Below are 19039 nucleotides of genomic sequence, written 5' to 3'. Positions count from 1 at the left end.
TTTACACCAATTGATCGGAAAATCAATTTGGAAAATATTGAAAATAAAGAAAACTATTGATTTTCAATGCGCGTTATTGAAAAATTGATTAATTTTTATATTTTTGCCTTCCCTCGTCAGTGCTTCCCTAGCACGGATGACAGAAATGTATACGTTATGAGCTATGGGTTAAACTTCCTTATGATTGTATTTTATTTACGCCCTATAGAATCCGATTGAAAATTGTTGAGCTTCAGCTATTGCTGCTATGTCTTTTACTGCGCATCGTCATTCGGTCAGCGTCAGCGGCTTTCGTTGGCGATACATCGGATCGGACTAACAGTCTTCGAGTCACATCTGTGGCATAATTTTAAAGGTTGTATTTGACACAATGTTTGCTTTACGGTGCACATCGTCGTGTTGGTTGGTCGTGTTCATCGGCTGCTGAGGAAAGGAAAGTATGCTGAGCGTGTGTTGGAGCTGGAGCTATCGTTTCGCTGCCGTAATGGAATATGTGGAATTGGCAGGAAATATGCTGCACGCGACAACAAAACGACCAGAAGCATCCCACGTCACTTGCAGCTGGCCACTTGGAGTGTTATATCATCGTAATTCAGGATCATACACGAACGGCTTCGTTGATCACATAGCTGCTGAGGCTTTCCGGCTGGTCCGTTGCAACAAGCCGTGCTTGGTTAGCGGTTACCAGTACTCCAATTTACTGAACAGAGAATTACGTTAAGTGCGTTAGTGCAAGTTTATTGCAAGCTGGAGTCGTGACAATCAAACAATCGGTCCTTTTAAGGGCCACACAGCGATTGAAGAGTTTATTATAATTTCTTACCCAGTTAATACCATAATAACACAGGCAACGAGGGAAAAGTTGAATTTTTCGCCATCGCGGACGACCAACAAAATGACGGAAATACGTTTTCTGGTCACAGACGATTTCCAAAACGTCTGCAGGTTGTAAATGCTTTATTATCAGTGTTCTTTTGTAAGCCGCAGAAAAGTTGCGCAAAATTTTCAACTTTTTGAAAACTCGCGCGTACCGTCTACCGATTACCAGAGGAAAAGCACTATTCAGCGTAGAAACAGATCATATAAATTTATTTACTGTTCGGGTTAATGTGACTTGGTTTCGTTTTAATAAAATAGATTCAATCAATTCATGGATATAACTCCAAAATCGGTTGAAGATTGAATGTATACAATGTTACTACTTTGATAAACGTTACGTATGTAGCTTGTATACATGAAGAATCGTATTATTACATACATGGATACATCCTACTATCGCTACAAAGAAACTTACGTGGTCGTACGTCACCTATGCGGTTGTGTCTTGTGCACAACCCCTCTGATTTTTCTCTGCTGCATTTGTTATCCGACGTTATCAACGACCCGAGATATACAAACTCGTCCACCATCTCGAACTCTTCCCCGTCGACTATCACACTATTGCCTATGCGAGCTCGATCACGCTTGGTTCCTCCTGCTAACAGATACATGGGTTTAGACGTATTCACGTTTCAGTTTGATATGCTGCTCAGCAACCGCCTGGAACAGATAAATTGATTAGATTTATTGAAAATCGAGTCTCGATTGTTAAAACCCGTACGTCTCGTAACACCTTTTAGCGCGATGCTGAACAGGAGACAGGAAATATCATCACCTCGTCGAAGTCTCCTGCGTATTTCAAACGGTCGATAGTATCGTAGGCGGCCTTGAAATCTATGAATAGGTGGTGTGTAGAGACTTGGTATTCGCAACAATTTTGGAGTATCTGTCGCAGCTCAAAGATTTGGTCCGTTATCGATCGCCCGTTCACAAAATCGGCTTGATAACTTCCCACGAATCTACTGGTTAGCGGCGAAAGTCGGTGAAAGATGATCTGAGAAAGCACTTTATGGGCGGCGTTTAGAATTGTGATCGCTCGATAGTTTTCACACTCAAACTTGTTGCCCTTCTTGTATATAACTCCCTCCTCCACTCCACCAGTAGCTGTTCTGTTTCCCAGATCCTGACTATCAGCCGGTGCAGACAGGTGGCCAACCTATCCGGGCCCATCTTGATAAGCTCCGATACGATGCCATCTTTACCAGCTGCCTTGTTGTTCTTGAGATACATACTTACTTACTTAGGTGGCTTGCCGTCCTAAGACAAAGCCTGTTGGACAAAGTTTCTCCATGTAACTCGGTTGAGGGCTACCGCTCTCCAATTCCTCGGACACCGAGTACTCTCCGCCAGATTTCGCTCCAACTGGTCTAACCATCTTGCTCGCTGCGCTCCTGGTCGTCTTGTTCCTACCGGATTTGAGGCGAACACCATCTTTGCAGGGTAGTTGCCCGGCATTCTTGCAACATGCCCTGCCCATCGTATCCGTCCAGCTTTAGCCACCTTTTGGATACTGGGTTCGCCATAGAGCTGTGCGAGTTCATGGTTCATCCTCCGCCTCCATACTCCGTTCTCCTGTACGCCGCCGAAGATCGTTCTTAGCACTCGCCGTTCGAGAACTCCGAGCACTCGCAGGTTCTCCTCGAGCATTGTCCATGTTTCATGCCCGTCTAATAAGCGTCTTGTAAAGGGTGCACTTTGTACGGGGACTTAGTCTGCTCGACCGCAATTGCTTGTGGAGCCCATAGTAAGCACGCCTTCCGCTGATAATACGCCTCCGAATCTCACGGCTGGTATCATTGTCCGCCGTTAGCAGTGAGCCAAGGTAGACAAATTCATCGACTACCTCAAACTCATCGCTGTCGATTAATATACTACTGCCCAAGCGGTGTCGTTCGGCCTCGGTTTCGCAGGCCAGCATGTACTTTGTTTTAGACGTATTTACCTTTAACCCAATCTTTTCTGCTTCGCGCTTTAGTCTGGTGTACTATTCAGCCAGCGCCACAGATGTTCTGCCGATAATATCCATGTCATCGGCAAAGCAGACGAATTGACTAGATTTGAACAGAATAGAACAAATCTAGTCAAATCTAGTCTTGAGATACATAAAGCTTGCTTCAGATAGTATTGGAACAAAAACAATTCCGTGTATGTCAGTTATTTATTATTGAACTCAAGATCTTTTCTTACCCAAATGTAGCATTTTCTTCATACTTTTAAGAAAAAATACGGATAAAATTATTCGTCATGGTTTCGAAGAAATTCTCGAACTTTTCCTGTAATGTGACTCATTAGGCGACGTACACTTTCTTCGTTCATCGTTTTGGCGATCTTATTCCACCAGGTCTTCATCTGATTGATGTATTTGACAACTTTTCCCTTTGCCTTGCGTCTCTTGTTCATAATTGCCTAGTATTTCTCAATAGGGCGGAACTGGGGGTAATTGGCTGGGTTAAGGACTTTCGGAACAAACTGGACCCCTTTCTCTGCATACCATTCTTAAACGACTTGCCTGTGATGACAGCTTGCCAAGTCTGGCCAAAACATCACGGGATGGTGGTGGGATCGAATGAACGTCAAAATTCGTTTTTGGAGATACTCCTTTTGGTACAGTTCCGATGGAATTGTATTATTTGTAACGAAAACTTTCGTTTTTCTGCCACAGCTGCAAATGCCTTGTCAAATCATAAATTTTCGTGCAAATTTCTCGGCAAAACAGGTTTAAATTTGCTCGGAACATCCCCCCGAGCCGTTGCCAAGTAAAATTTTTGACCGGGCATTTGCCCGAAGTCAGCCTTGACGCAGGCTTCATCGTCCATCAGAAGACACTGGTCGAACTTGGTTAGCACCAGGTCGTATATTTTTCGAGCACGGATTTTGGCCACACTATTCTGTTTTATGGTTCGTTTTGGCTGTTTGCTAGCTCGATACGACTTGATTCCTTCCCGGAGCCGAATTCTCCTCACGGCACTATGGGCAGCACCGAATTTTCCGGCCAAATCACGGTTCGACAGACTGGAATCCCACGTAGTTTCCGGTCGACAGTTCCACTCCGATGATTAGTTTAAGGCTTCCGAATCTGCGTCAATGTTTCCTTATACCGTTTGATAACGCGCTATACGGTATTTCGGGGCAATTTCTGCTATTTAGCTAGCCTAGATGCAGACCACAATGGATTTGCCAAATAACTGTGCACATTTTTTCCCTTTCTTTCGGCTTCCATGTTGTTTGTTTACAAAATACAGTCGTTTTGCGGAATGCCAAAGATATATAGGTGAAGCTAACAAAATTTCCGACAAGAACTTCCAAATCCGTCCACCAAGAGCGACACAATATGAGCAAAAGTTTGTTCTAATTCTAAATGAAGCAAGCTTTAGTGGCTGCGACCACTTCATATTGTGGAGGTCGGACCATCACCATCATCCGCTGTACCAATGTAATCATTCTCCCTACTGTCTTAGAATTCCATCTCTGTGCCATTCCGGTGCTCATTGTAGTGCTGCTTTCACCTTTCGATCACCTCACGTTCATCCGACAAGATCCCTCCGTCTTTATCCCGACTTGTTTCTGCTCGCAGCACAAAACCTTTGTGGGATACATTCAGTTTCCTCTAGAATTTACGCGTTTCCTTAGAACGATCCAGCTGTTCTATGTCCTCACACTCCATTGCTTCCAGGCGGTACTTCTTATACCTGGGTTTGCTGCCTTCATTTCTGTCTATATCGTACCACGTTTTCACGGGAACGCCCGCGCTGCATTCTTCTCTTCTAGGAATTCCTTGTCGAACCATTCGTTACGTCGACTCCTCTCATCGAAACCAATGGTGCCTTTCGCTGCACTGTTGATGGCTGTTTCAACGCTATCCCAGCAGTCTTCGAAAGAGGCTTCGTTTAATTCGAAAAGTCGGAAGCTAACGAAAGCGCACTTTAATCGTCAAAAGGTAGTTGTAAGAATCGGTGTTTGCGTCACGATAGGTTCTAACGTGGATGCTATGCGAGAAGGCTTTCCATCGATAAAAACGGTGTCGATTTGCGAGTCCGTCTGTTGTGGTGATCTCCAGGTGTTCCAAGTGGGTACTTCGTATGGCTCTATTTTGACGTAGGACTACGTCTTTCAGGAAGGTATAGGGTGTCATTCCAAAAAATCTTTCTCGAAAAGTGGTCAGGTTTTGAACGCTAATAGCTTAGTGGTTTCCCGAACTATTTTCAATATTCTTACACCAATCGATTGAAAAATCTTCTAAGAATTGGCTCAAATGAAGAAAAGTAAGGATTCTTGATGTTGAACTATTGAAAAATTGAAAATAATAATGAACCTATGTTTTACCAGAATTCTCGCTTCGTGATTGGTTGGAAGATTCTTTACGATGATCTAATCCTATACCAATTTGATATCTGTGCTTGGGAAGTAAGCCAAAACAAGTGACAAAGCTTCCTCATTTCAACAAGATTTCTTAACACTGCGATTAAATCTAGACTATTTTGATGTCCTTGCTTGGGAAGTACGCCAGAAAGAGTGACAAAGGCCCCTCGTGTTAACAGATTTCTTACGAACGCGACCAAACCTAGTCCAATTTGATGTCTGTGTTAGGGAAGTGTGCCAGAAAAAATGACACAAGCTCGTTGTCCCAACAGATCGCAAATTCTTTACTGCGAGACGATTAAACCTGGGCGAATTTTAAATCTGTGTTGGAAAAATGTGCTACAGCTGTAGTGTTCAGTTATAAAAATATGACTCTGTATGAATACACATGCTTGCTGTTTCATTAAAAGTGTAGTGAAAAGATGTGCTGTTGATAAAATCGGATTGAATTGGAAAAATCCCTTCAACGTGGGAAACCATGGGCAATAAAAACAATCTTTAATTTCTGTCAGGTAGCAGGAAAGCAATAGTTTGTGTTCTTGATTTTGTTAAATTGTTTCCAAATGCACATAGAAATAACACTGAAATCTTTTGAGGATTGAACGTATGCAATGCTACTACTTTGATAAATGTTACATACAACGCATGTAGCATGTATATATGTTGCATTTAGCATGTATACATGAAGAATCGAATGATTACAAGCATGGGCTCATGCTACTATCACTGCAAAGAGACTTACGTAGTCCTGCATCACCTATATGCGGTCGTGTCTTGTACACAACCCCTCTGATTTTTGGAGACGGCGAAGTCAATGAGTCAATGGCCGTATGCTGAACTTTCCAACAACCGGTCTGAATTCCTCCTCCTGGCCAATCTGAGCGTTGACGTCTTACATGATGACTTTGACGTCATGTCTTGGACAGGCATTCACGTCCAAACTACGCGTAAAAACATCCTTATCATCCTCATCACTTCCTAAATGTGGGCTATTGCACTTAGCATTATGCTAATGTTGAATAAACCGCCTCTAATCCTCTAAACCTTGCATCCCAAGCAACAATGTGAGTTTTATTGTATTCTTATGGTGGTTTTCATGACCAATTGTGGTCTTGAATGCCATCATAAGAGTGTAATAAAACCCAAACTGTTACTTGGGATTTATGGCTGTCGATTAGCCACCACCCAATCACGCACTTTTGCACGTCGTCCATCATGATCAAAACTGTACATAGCTCGTGTGTATTGCCGCAGCTCTGGTAAATGGTGTACCGTAGACCCCTTCCAGCATACCTTTACAATGCCGAACAATAAGTCGGAAACGATGCTAGTACTTCCCAGGAAATTAAAAGACTTGCATTTCCTTGTTCCAAGCTTACAATCTTGAGTCCCTTTTCGTTGCCTTGGTATATGCCGATTGTTCCGGTCCGTATTTGCATTATATGCTTCCTGTACTTGTATTTTTTACGAATGGCTTGTAAAGCCTACACCAACCTCCTGTGTCACCGGGAGGACCATCGTGTTTAGCGTTTCACACAGACACGAGGACGATAATTCCCCCTTTCCTGTCAGAATACGACCTTAGTTTCCACCGATATTAATTACCCGAACTCCACTAAGATCGCTCGTAACCTGACTGGTACCACAAGGAGGTAGCGATAGGAGTTGCTGGATAAGAGACTACGGGGTTTGTTTTACGCATTATTCACTCAGGAAAGACCAGGAAACCAACCAACCAGGAACCAGGACCAACCAGGGAAAGAATCTTATGTTTGAATTTGGAATTATGTGCATGGCAAAGCAGATCAACCGCCGGGGTAAAAGTGTTCGAATGATTGGGGTCTTCTGTCATCGGTAATAATGGAGCAAAATTTGTACTCAATTTGAAATAACACCGGCAACATTTCTACCAATATTAAGCGTGAATTTAACCGCGGCTTCCTATCAACCTTCGAGGTACGCAGCTTTATCCGAGTGGTATTTCAAGCTACACCGTGATTGGAGAGTCATGGCTAAATTTTGTATGTCTGCGAACTTTTTCCAAATTTCCAAATTATTTTTTCAGAATTGCTAAGTAAATTTATTTAGATTTTTATAAAAGAAAATTTGGTTTAGGTTGCAGAATGCCTGAAATATTAGTTTTTGAGCTGGTAAATATTCATGGAAATCGAGTTTTTCGGCTGTAAGTTACCTGTAACTCATAAACAACAGAAAATACAGTCGCGTTTTTCTTTGACATTTTAATGCGTGAAATACTTTTGGATTCGAAATATTATCTATAATATCATCTATAAATATAATATTTCGTTTAATGTCGTAGATGCAAAAGTAAAGTAAAAACCGGTTTAAATTGCAGCTTTCCCGGACGTTTCGAGCTATTTCCTGCTCTAGCTCATTCAATTATTACTTTTGTTTTATGTATCTGTGGCCAAAACACTGTGGCCACCAACTGCTCTCGATCCAATCCCAGCAGCTACCGGAAAATTTCTCATGTAAAATATTTCTAAAATTTGCGCTTTCTAAAGCGAAGTCGTTGGCACTGATGCTAGAGTTCATTTATTTAGCGCCTCGAGCGGCATTTTCTCCCCGAGCGTCGGTGATTGGTACATTAGTAGCCAGTACTAAATAAACACAAACAAAAAGCAATATGAGCAGCCTTATATAAATGACGATTTGCATCGTTATCTAGCATTTATTATCTCTCTCTCTCCTAGTTATCTAATGCCGTATAAAAAAATACTTTCAAACAGCGAAGGTGAATTCCTAAATTACCCGTAACCTAACAATAGCAACTACCAGTTTGCACTATTAAATTTCTAGTCCTCAAGGAGATGGCCATTAGCGTCGTCTAATACGATTCTCGCTAATCGAAAATTACAAGTTTCCAACCTTTTACTGCACTGCACCATTAGTGCCGCTGGAGCCCGGAGAGTTTCTCTGCCCACCTTTTGCGATTGCATTTGTACAACCATCCGGCCGGGGTGTCAGTTCAAGTCAGCCATCCGCGGGCAGAATCCCACAATCAACAGCAACTTTAATTACTGCCAGACGCGCTGAATCCACTTTTACGATCCTGTTTCGTATTCAGCGATTGGTTCCGTACCGAGTCATCCAGACTCATCCAGCTTGTAGGCAAAAATAATCAAGTGAATTGTTCTCATCCAACCGAAACATCCTACGCTGCCGCATACTTACTCGTGGTCGGTCGACCCGAGGGGGAGCAAAAAGGTTGGCAGTTAATTGGTTCGGTCAATCTACTGCGATGAGCCAGAAGCTCCGTTGACAGGTTTGCGTCCCATCAAGAAATCCTCTCAAAACGCAGAAGATTGAAAAACGCAATCGACGGCTGTAATTGCTAATGAATGGCACAAATTGTTCGTTTTAAGTCGAGTGCCCGCTGAATGTAGCTAATGTGGATAGTCCTTCTAAGTGGGTACCTTCTGCTAGGTTGGATGTTTCAACTCTTCGGTCAATTGAAATCACCTTCTGCTGACGTCTTTGAAAGGTGAGCAGTTCCGGGTTTTGTATCCACAACAGCTAAACGAATACAACAATTCACTTTATGTGCTGCTTAAAAGCTTGATTACTAATTGATCGTTGTGTTTAACCGTTACGAATGATGACCATTAAAATAACATTCTCAGTGCAGACCCTCCGCGAAAAGTTTGATGACTTCCTCGGAACGTTGCCCGGACAATGCGGTACGAAGTGTCTTACTCAGTCACGACGACGACGCTGCACTGGTGATGTCATCCCGGCACCCGATCAAAACAACCCGTCCTCCTGAGGCCATGTCGCATCAGCGACGCAATAGTTACGATTATCTTAATTTAATCGATCCTTATTGATCATAACTCATGCACCAGTAATGACCGCCACGTCAGGAACAGGCGCGCTGAAAACGATAATCGATCAGATAAGGGTTCTCCAAAAATGCTCCAACATGACAACGAAGAAAAAAGATAGTTTCCATTGCGGCTGGTCACGTAGCTCGACCACAGTGCCGAGATTCCTCCAAGTTGTCTTTTGCTGGCCAGGGAAAAGAGAAATGATCGGCAGCGACAGCAAAGGAACGGAAAAACGCGTGTTCAACCAGACCGATGATTAATGTTTTCGGTTGTTTGGTGCCCTTTTATTGATATTTTTATAGCCCACTTTACCGTGCTGCACACAAATTGCAATGGTTATTTATTATTTAAACTTTTTTTCTGATGCTGGTTAACAGCAACCGAACTTATTTTGGATCAACGTGAGCTGTGATACAAGCCGAGCTGTTATTACTACCTAAAAATAAGGCTATCTTGAGGGCTGTCATGAATGAAAAGAGCGAACAATTTATAAGCGATTCACGGTAGTCCGGTGAACCCCAAAGAGGATCGCACTTGCATGCGCACCATTTTCTTCTGCATTTGGAAAGATTGACCTACTGATTTCATCAGGTGGGATGGTGAAATGTTGAACATCCTTGATTTTCATTAAAATTGCTTTATTCTGCTTTATGAGGTGTCCAATTCAGAGCTTTGGCACTGCATCCGTCACATGCTGTCATTATTTTTTTATGCAAATGCAGACAGGAATAACAACGTGCATGTCAAATCGCCGATGCTTACGAACTGCGACTAAGTGAAAAAATCCCGAAATATGCTAATTTACCTACTTTTTTTTATAAATACGCATTTTTGGACAACTACTTGAAGTTTCCTTCAGAGCCTTTGTTAGCTTGTATCGAATTCGTTTATTCGATGTTTGCCAAACAGGAAAAATCGTATTTCATTTAATTAATAATATTTCAAAACTACGCTCTTTGTTACAAAAAAGTAATTAAAGTAATTAGTTAAAGTTGAATTAATTTTTGTGAGTCAAATTACTCCGTTACAATCTGATATATGTAGTTAATACCCTACTTCTCTAGTTAATACCCTAGTTCTCTAGTTGGTTTAAACCGGTATTTGTTTAAAGAGTACAAGCTGAGTGCTCGATATTGTTTAGGGTTCGATCGTCGGAACGTATGCTCAAAGATAGCCGTCGGGTTTTGATGATTCCTGAAAACCGGTAGATGATTTGTTTGCATGCAAGAGGCGGTTGAAGACAACCGCGATTCCTTGCCTTCAATGTTGCCTTTTTGCCCCACGGTTGTAACTTGTACTTTAAATTAACAAAGTTACAAAGCGTATGGATATAGACCACTATGTTGCGGAACGTTTTGAGGATTGCAGATAAATTATATATGAAATCATAGTGGTCCATGTATATGTATAAATTGCGTCTTTTAACTAAACTTGAGATTTTTATGTATTCTTAGGTTGCATCGCTTTATACCCTGCACATTAGAACACTTGGTTTGGAGGAAATAATTGAATGGAATTTTTTACAGTTTTTTAGACAATTGCATCTCCTGTAAAATTTGCTGGATGGTCAATAGACCACTATAATTCGGAACAGCTCATATAAAAGAAGTAACTAATTACAAAATTGTAGTGTCTTAATGTAAATTAATGTTTGGCATTATTTCAAAGGTCAAGACAACAAAACAAGAGATTGATCTATTTCTTTTTAGAGGTTAATCAGCCTGGACTGTTGTTTAACTCCTGCCATCATATTCTGTACAATAAACTCATTTTGGATCTTTGGCATCAATATTTCTCGATTGGGCACAACCCTAGCGTATTGGGACAACTCTTGTTCTTTGGCATCACCAGCACATTGCTGGCGGCATACCACTCTATGATCCGTAATGGCAAATCCGGCCAAAACAGCATGGAACAATCGGGCTACAGATGTTATTCCACTCTTGTCCATGTTAATTTTTGAGAATGACGGTCCCGGCTGCATTGTATATGTCCAAAAGCATGAATAACCGGCAGAACCAGATATATCTTAGCGAACTTCGACAGTTTCATATGCTTGAAAATGTCTGTACTTTTCCCCATTTGGTTACCGTACAACACATTTACCCATGGAACTGTTTGAAGGCTGTACGTAGGTTTCATCATCCGTCAGCATGCAATCGAACTCCGTCAGAATCGTTGTGTTCAGCTCCCGGAGATCGAGTCTCGGCCGATTTTTTTATTTATTGTCGTGATTTGAAGTCACTGTCTTCTTATAAGTCAATAGTTTCTTGGCGCAATGAAAGGTTAAGAGCCCACTCTTAAGCACTGGTTCCAAGTTTCCCCTGATTTAGGTTTTCGACTATCGACAAACATTCCCCAAATATTTTTATTGTGTTGGTGACAGTTAATTTAGCCATTTTGAATAACACTGAATAACACTAAATCGACGTGCGAGCTTCGGATTTTTGCAATCAGCGAGCAAAATAAGATGCGTTGCCCGTCTTACTTGAACGCCATTTTGATAATTGAAGAACTAATGTCTATTGTTTATTGTTTATTGGAATCCGGATATATGGGTCTTGCCCTTCATCCACAGGATATTAAAAAAATCACAGACATAAAAAACTTATAACATAAATTACATAAAATGCACTTTCAACTTATCTTTAATTGTTTGTCTAGAATCTAATATCGATGCTACATTCTGTACGTCATTTGCCATAGACATCATGCGACGAACCGGTTCGTTCATGCTGTAGTTCGTGTTTCTCGTGGGTAACTGGAACTGGCGAACTCTCCTCAAATTTCTGTTACCTTCGTTAAACGTTACTTGACTAAGAAGATATGGCGAATAGAACCGTTTTGTTAGGAGGTTCTTCAGGAACAGTACATCGTTTATTTTTCGTCTGCAATCCAGCGAATTTAGATTTATTAATCTGCACAGATCTACATATGGTGCTAAACCATCACGCCAACCCAGGTTACGAAGTGCGAATCGAACAAATTTCTTTTGTACACGTTCCAATCGCTGTTTGTGGATATTATACTGAGGTGTCCAAACAATTCCTGCGTATTCCACACTTGATCGTACCAAAGCTGTGTACAGTGTCACAATTGTATACGGATCATCAAAATCTTTTGCATAGCGTTTTACTACACCGAACATTGAGAAGGCTTTCGAGATCACTCCATCGATATGTGCGTTGGAAGACAGTTTCTTGTCCATAATCACCCCCAGGTCGCGTACTGTGTCCGATCGTTGTAAATCGAAATCTCCTATGTAATAGTGATGTGTGACATGCGAGAGCTTATGCGAGAAAGTTAAAACGCTACATTTCGAAGTGTTGATCATCAAACCACATCTGACGCAAAATGTTTTGAAGTTGTCCAAATCAGCCTGTAGCTTGCAACAGTCAATACTGTTCTTCACCGGGTAAAACAATTTCATGTCGTCGGCGTACACTAGCACGAACGCGTCATTAATGTACTCAGGTAAATCGTTCATTAAAACAATAAAGAACAAGGGGCCAAGGTGGCTCCCTTGCGGAACTCCTGAATTTACATCGAAGGTTTCGGAACAAGACCTATTAAGTTTGACGAATTGTTTCCTATTTGATAGATATGTGTAAATCCATGTCAACATATTTCCAACGATTCCATTTTTGTTCAAACAGGCGAGCAAAGCTTTGATACTCACAACGTCAAAAGCCTTTGACATGTCAGTATATACCGTATCGACTTGATAACCGTTTGCCATCCAGATCTTAGTTCTTGACACAAATTCTGCTAGGTTGGTCGCAATTGATCTTTTCTTTAAGAAACCGTGTTGGTGATCTTTAATCTTTGTTTCCAACCATAGATAAAGGCGATCATAAACGAGGGATTCAAATAATTTTGGAATGGCTGATAAAATGGCTATTCCACGGTAGTTTTCTACATTCAATTTACTGCCCTTTTTGTGAATAGGAACAATATGGGAAATTTTCCACCAGCCGGGGAAATATCCATGTTGCAGGGATTTATTGAATAAAATATGCAGGGGGTATATTATTCCTGATTTCCACATTTTAAGTAGTTCATTCGGAATTCCGTCTGGGCCCGAACCTTTCTTTGCATCAAGTTTATCGATTTTGTTACTAATTTCCTCCAGTGACAATTCTGACAGTTCGAAATTGTTTGGAAGAACTGATAGATGTTCGAAATGATCTAAGTTCTCGTTTCGGTAAGTATTTTTAAAATAAGTAGCGAAAAGATCGGTCGCTTGCTGACTGTCGCTCGAGTTTCTCCCCTGATAAGTAACATTAACAGGCGTCCCCTTGTCCTTTCTTTTCTGATTGACGTAGCTCCAAAACTTTTTAGAATTACTTTTCAAATTAACTTGCACATTGTTAACATGCTGAAGACGAAGCGCACGGTATCTTGCTTTAAATCTGTTATGTAAACTATTGTATTCCTTCTTAAGATTTGGATTTGGATCTTTTTTTAATCGGTTGTGCATTGATTTTTTCTCGCGCATCATTTTAATTAAACCCAAGTCGAACCATTCAGGATAACGTTCACCTAATCTAAAGAACTAATGTCAAAATCAAAATAGCCGTCATTCTATTCGCACACACTTACAAAATGAAGGAAGTATTGTGTTTTTAAAGTGTTTTTAAGTCGACCAAATTTTGATCGTAACACCGTTTACTACGTTTAAAGTTATATTTAGTTTACTATTCTTTATGAATAGGAGAAATTTTCTTCTACTTGTCAACGTATTACCATTTCTAGGAAATCTTCAGAAAAAATTAAACTTGAGGCTTTTTAACTTGATGGAAGGAAAAATTTTTTACAACTCAAATCTCACAGACTTCCGTTCTTTAAGTTAAATTACTGTCTGGGGCGCTGCCCAAGCAGCAACTTGTTTTAATACGTTCCTCTAGTGATTTTAATGACCAATTTCATAAAACCGCCAATAAAACTATTAGCTCCTCTAGAATTTTCTGATGACCGCTATAAAACTACACGCCCACCCTGCAAAAGGTTTTTATAACCTCTTGAAGAGTCAGGCCATAAACTCACGTAGGTTTATAACGCTCTGCTGAAAGCAGCAATAAATCTGATTATGCTTTCCGCTGCTTGATGGCAACCGACATTATTTAGTGAAGCTTTCGCTTTGTTAGCCTAAGCAAAAGCTGAAAAGCTAAATCACCCAGACAGCTTCATCAACTCGAAAATATACAGCCATGAGCAGGAAGTGAAAGTTTTACTGTCAGATCCTCCTGATCAATTTGATTTATTGCGACCGTTATAAAATATCCGAGAGAATAAATAATGAATGTTCTGCAGTTTCCGTAGTTGTGCAGCATATGCGCATTAAATTTTATCATGCATATGCCGCCGTAATAAGCGTAAGAGAGGAGACGCTAAGTTTTTCGCTGGAAATGATCATATAGAAATCGACACGTCTTCGGAACTTAATTTCACTGTTTGTTAACGCTGTGCTAGTTTATCATTCATATGCATCCTAGCGATAAACAATCTTCAGAGTATATTTTAACCTACTAAATAACTTTATAGAACATAGGAAAGCAATAAAAACATCGTGTGCCAATTCTTTTAGCAGAACTGATTTTAAAGTGGCCCGCGCAGTTAGCATCGGGGTACAATACTAGCCTAACAAGCCAGTCGTCGTATGTTTGAATCTCGACTGATCGGTGCCGCTACAGAGTTAATAAGATCTTTGCCCTAGCCCCGTAATTTTCCTGTACTCTAATAACCGGCTGCGAAGTCTGTCTATAAAGAAGGGTCAAGTTCTGAAGGACGTTTACACCCATGGCTTTGCTTTGCTTGATTTTAGGGGTTTCTTTAAGCAAATTATTAAAATTCGCAACCAGTAAGAGATAGATAGTTTCACTGTATGCAGCAAAGTTGCTTATTTTAGTGTGTTTTCCAATTTTTGTGAAGACGCTATTTTTTGGACGCGTTTATAAAACAAAAAATTGTGTCACCCTATTAGGCGGGTTCATGGTCACCCTAAAAGTGTAAGAAAATGTGCTATATTTTATTAATTAACTGCTCCAAGCAAACACCCGTTGAAAAATTACACATTTTTACTCTATTATTCTGTTTTTGAGGTTTGGTCTCATTAAAGGTTTGGTCATTAAAGTTTTCTTGAATCAATTTCATTAATCATTTCTGACTATCTTTTGACCAGTAGAACCAACCCTTATGAAATTTAGCAGATACATTTGCAGTGTTAAGACCTCTCGTTTAATATTAAAATAATTAAATCAAGATAAATTATCTTGGTTGAAATCGCTATAAATTATTGTAAATTTTTAACGTGTAACTTCAATTGCTCATAACTTTTAAACTAAAAGTCCAATAAAAAAAACCTCTGTCCGGCTTACCTTTCAAATGAGACTAATTGCGCATAAATCGGTTTGGCCATCTCTGAGAAACAGGTGATAATTATTACCTTGTCAAAACACGTTTTTAAGCATAACTTTTAAACTACTCATTTGTTTTCAATAAAACCTTCTGAAAATTTCTACGATAACAAGAGCTTTCATTTGGTACTAAGATCATCGAAATTGCTCATGTGGTTCCGGAGAAAATCGTCTCACATAGTTCTCACATTTTTGCTTATAACTTTTAAACGAAACGTTGGACCACGAAACAATTCAATAGTGTTATACTAGGCAATAATACCTTTCAAATGAGACTAATAACGCATAAATCGGTTCAGCCATCTCCGAGAAACAGGCGATAGAAAATGAGCTGCACACACACACACACACACACACACACACACACACACACACACACACACACACACACACACACACACACACACACACACACACACACACACACACACACACACACACACACACACACACACACACACACACACACACACACACACACACACACACACAAATAAAATGCCATCTGTTGAGTGTTTGGCGTTGCCAGTTCAAAATCCACTAATTAATTTACCGTTTTAACGCCAGCCTGCAACCGATTCATGCAAAACTGGTGGGTTAATACTGTAATAAGCGGAAGAGAGAAGACACGTAGATAATCTCGCATTGCCACTTAGGTTGAAATTAAAAAATACCCGAGAAATATTTTTCATTTGCCGTATCCAGTTTCACTAGAAACCGATTCAGTGGTTTAAAAGTTATACATCCTTAAACAACGGTCTGAAGACTCAAAATGTGAATAAAATAAAATCGTCAAGTTCAAATGAAAGTCAGTTAACATAAAAGAAGAGTATTGCGTCAAAAAATAATGCTGCATTAAAATTCATAGCGTAAGTAAATGAGTAAATCTCCTATTCGCTGTATTGACGAATTCTTTCCCAGATAGTAAGCTGCTCAAGATATAGTTAGTCTTGCAGAATCTGCAGTTTTGTTGTTTAATTGTACGATTATACTTGTCTGTGTAATCGCTCAAATGTATGATACGCCATTAGCTGGGCTTTGACCTTGGAATTCGTGGGAATTAGCCATATCTGTTCTTGCACTCCCCTCAAACATTCAAAGGAGAAATTCAAGAAACACGTCAACGTAAATAAATCATATTGAATTCTCTAAAATAATACCTTGATACTACGAGATGAAATTTTGTTTGGCTGAGGAAACCGCAGTCAGAATTGGAGTAGTTACATAACCTTGTTCTAATTATTTCACTCCATTCAATATTCACTTCTCTCTTCACCCATTACCATAAAAATATCAATCTCAACATACTATTTGTATCCTGAAGCTGTTTCGATTACTGAACATGTACAAATATACAGCGAAATGGTAAAATTTCAATAAATCTTTTAACAAATGATATCTGTTGATTTCGAAAGCTATATTCTTGTCCAACATATTTCATCGCCGTAAATTCTACCGATTCGTACGGTACGACGAAGAGCATACTCATATAACCAACTATAACCAACCAACCGACGGACGAGCACAGAATAGATTAACCCGTCGAACAATCATTCCCACTAGCTGCATCACCATTTGCATGGCGCCTGATCTCACTCCAATCGCGTACATAAACCACATGCGGTTAGCCGAGTGCGACCGGTAAGACCCCCGGAGCGACTTGAGGGAGGATACGTTACATCCGCACTTACGGGACAAACTCGACGAGCGGGACCCACCGCAGCGTTTTAATTCGCTAACAAATAGCAGCCAATATTTTGCTTGTTTGAATATGTCTGTCCGTTGTTTTCTCCGTCCATTTGTCCTCCAGCGCAATCTTGTGTCATTAGTTCTGAACCTAGAGACCGGCAAACCGGCCGACTGACTACGTAACATTCCGTGCCACAGTCAACGACGTGTTCGTCGTACATAATGATAAATGTTCATCAAGCCTCCTAAATTTAAGCCCATAAATGAAAGTGAAGACGACTTTGACCACTGACAACATCAATATATCATGTTTCAAACGAAAATTTACTCGTAACGTAACTTCACTCAGAGAGCAGCAAGCTGAGGCGAAAGTCAATCACTGAAACTGCTTCCGATGTTCACATTATCGATAACCACTAACCTCCGCCCGGCCAGGCCCACTGACACTACCCCGGTCGTTCAAGATCGAGGTCAGCCAAGCAGAATTAAAATCATTGATGGTCAATTATACGGATGATTGCTCATTGCCAGTGACGGTTGGCACGAGCAGGAACAAAAAAAAAATACCTAACGTTAGTTGCCGCTAGAGTTCGGTTTCCCGTCTACGTGCCAGTTCGGACCTTTCCCGTTGACTAATTGCCTGGAGTGAAAGTTTCGGGGCTCTCGACATGTCCGATCGTTTGTTTTGCCAGGATATTGGCAGTCATTCGTGTGGTAACGTTACGGCACTCGTCAATATGATAGCCTCACGCAAAAAAAAACAGTAGGTAATCAGCGTACATTCAAAGTTTATAATCTCAATTCTCTTAATTTATTGACTTTGATGTAGCTACGTTTCAACATCTATGACAAGGCTCAATCATGATAGATAGTTGTTGAAATTGAGAAAAGTAAAAGTAAGATTTGAGCAATAAAGTGTTTTTTAACTTCCTTTAGACATAAAATGGAATAACAATAATCCAACATTCACGACTATAATTTAAATATGAGGCTGTCAGCCTCACTTTTCTTTTCGAACGTAATCGCAAGAGAAAATTTATGTCTCTTTTTTATTGAAGTGTACCTCGACTAATCAAAAACCTAGTAATAACTAATAATACTTACAAATATCTCATGTTTGAACCGATCCTAATTTAAAACTGTGATCGATGTTTAGAGCAACGTTTATCACTTTTAGTTTGAAATGAGGAAATAATTGTTCACCGGAAAATTGTCCACCGAATGAATAATAAAATTTATTTACGCTATTTGCATTCAATACTAGTAATAAACGATAGAATTATATATTTGACATTCTTCATATTATAGGCACACTTCTATTCTAGAATAGAATAGAATAGAACAGAAATCCGACACAGTGCAATCCTCTGCTAAAAGTCACGTGAACAGACACGTTAACTGCATGAAAACCAATGGTGAATGGAAACGTTGGTAATCCTCATAGGCAATAAATCTTTTGACTGAGCAATGATCATTAACTGGAGTTCTCATCAGCAAACATTCCATTTGAAACGCCAACAGTGACACGTTGTGCCATAAATATAACAATAAATATAATGGATCATTCTATAATTAATCCCCAATGAGAACCCGCTGGATGGAGGCTGGCTACTTGCTTCAGTAAGGACTGGTTTCTCAACACCCGCCGTTTGCAATAATTTTCCTTTCAGAAGAGCAAACTATTCAAGCGAGCGGTGTGAATATGATAATTGGATTAAATGAAATGACATCTAGGTATATGAAAGCCACTATCAATCGATGTCTTTAATTGAAAATTTGCACTATTGAATAAAAGAACACAATGCATCTGTGCAATACGAGTGCACTCTGGCATGGAAAGTTGAATGC

The 19039-nt window shown here is 40.2% G+C and overlaps 1 protein-coding gene across 1 annotated transcript in view; it reads left to right on the top strand.

The window, feature by feature from the left end:
* Positions 1 to 19039, top strand: part of LOC128742855 (semaphorin-5A) — a 357873-nt gene that overhangs the window by 304822 nt on the left and 34012 nt on the right. The window lies entirely within an intron of this gene.

This window comes from Sabethes cyaneus, chromosome 3 (assembly GCF_943734655.1).
Source record: "Sabethes cyaneus chromosome 3, idSabCyanKW18_F2, whole genome shotgun sequence".
In the NCBI taxonomy this organism is placed as follows: Eukaryota; Metazoa; Arthropoda; class Insecta; order Diptera; family Culicidae; genus Sabethes; species Sabethes cyaneus.
Note: the sequence above shows the minus strand (reverse complement) of the source record. Positions and strands in the feature narration are given on the sequence as shown.